Raw genomic sequence first — 1,870 nt, forward strand, 5'->3', positions numbered from 1 at the left:
GTGTGTGTGGGGGGTGGGGGGGGGAGAGGCAGAGAGAGAATAAGAACCCTTAGGCCAGTCTGACGTTCTCTCTTTGTTAGGGACTGGATCAGTTTTACCTGGATTTCCAAAAGATATTTGTTTCTCATTGAAGTGCAGTAACGTTATCAGTATATATCTTGCTGTTGGGTTGTTCTATGTTAATCATGTTTCTAGGCACTGGGTCCTTCTTAAATCTATAGATTCGGGCCTATTTTACTCATGGGATGTGTAAAAATATTTCTCTTTCAACCATTTTTATTTCTTCCATTAACTCAGCTTCCTTTTTTAGAAACACCAATATGTGGATTGGATCTTCTTGTATTTTTATTTATTCCTGTTTTCTCTATTCTTTTAAATCTTCATTCATCTCTCCTTTATATTGTTTATTTTAATCTGTACTCATCTTTTTGTTTATGTATTTTCAGCAAGGCATCTTTCCCCTTATGTTTTTGACAGTGTAGACCTCATTTTTGTGATAATTTTCTTTCTTTTTTTTTCTTTTCTTCATGCCACCCCCAGGGTTTGCCAGCTTAATGTCTTACCTGTTCCCTTTTGCCTTTCTACATCTTCCCTAAACACCTCTCTCCCTTCTTGATAGGCTTTACTTAAAAAATTAAAGACCACAGTTTTAGCCCTAACTGGTTTGGCTCAATGGATAGAGCGTCGGCCTGCGGACTCAAGGGTCCCAGGTTCGATTCTGGTCAAGGGCATGTACCTTGGCTGTGGGCATATACCCAGTAGGGAGTGTGCAGGAGGCAGCTGATTGATGTTTCTCTCTCATCAATGTTTCTAACTCTCTATCCCTCTTCCTTCCTCTCTGTAAAAACTCAATAAAATTTTTTTTTTTAAAAAGACCACAGTTTTACTAAAGGTTATTATTATTGTTGTTGTTGTTACTTCATAGTAATGTACTTTGTCAAAAATTTAACCTGCTTTAATTCTTGTGGCCAGTGTTCCACAAGTGCCATTTGTATTTCTTTAGCATACCTTTTCATCCATTCATCCATTCATCCGACAAGTACTTGTTGACTCTACCATGTTCTAAGCACTGTACTAGATTTTGAAACAGGTAAAACTCCTGAGAGTATAAGACGCCATCTTCTCCCTCCCACTGTCTGTTCATGACATCTGAAGAGGAAAACTGGTCACTGGGTAATATGGGATTTTACTTGAAATGTATAATGATCCTGTCCCTGACCTCCCTCTCATCTCTCTTCTCAACGGGCAATTCACATGTCCCAGGAAGAACCTTGACTCTGCTAGCAATGATATGACAATGAGAGACAAGAAAAGGAAACAGACGTTACCAGTGCTGGTCTTTCGGGGCAAGTATGGAAGAAATACTCATCATAAGGTCTGGCTTCAAAAAGCAGTAAAAATGCTTCTTTACCAACATTATGTTGAAATACAACATCAGTGATTTCACTTTTCTTTATTAATACAAATAAAATCATCCAGAAAAATAAAAAAATAACTCCCATTGCCCTGACTGGTTTGGCTCAGTGGATAGAGTGTCGGCCTGCGGACTGAAGGGTCCCAGGTTCGATTCCGGTCAAGGGCATGTACCTTGGTTGCGGGCACATCCCCAGTGGGGGGTGTGCAGGAGGCAGCTGATCGATGTTTCTCCCTCATCGATGTTTCTAGCTCTCTATCCCTCTCTCTTCCTCTCTGTAAAAAATCAATAGAATATTTAAAAAATAATTCCCACAATACTCTGCCTGTGAACTATAGTCTGTGCTACAAAACCCACACCCTTCTTTTGACCCAACCCTTCTAACAGAACCCCGTGTTTACTTAGAGATTTATCTCCAGGCTTCTGGTAACAAAGGCAGGGCCAGTGCATAAGCTA

This window comes from Myotis brandtii, unplaced genomic scaffold, assembly GCF_000412655.1.
Source record: "Myotis brandtii unplaced genomic scaffold, ASM41265v1 scaffold308, whole genome shotgun sequence".
NCBI classification, from domain to species: domain Eukaryota; kingdom Metazoa; phylum Chordata; class Mammalia; order Chiroptera; family Vespertilionidae; genus Myotis; species Myotis brandtii.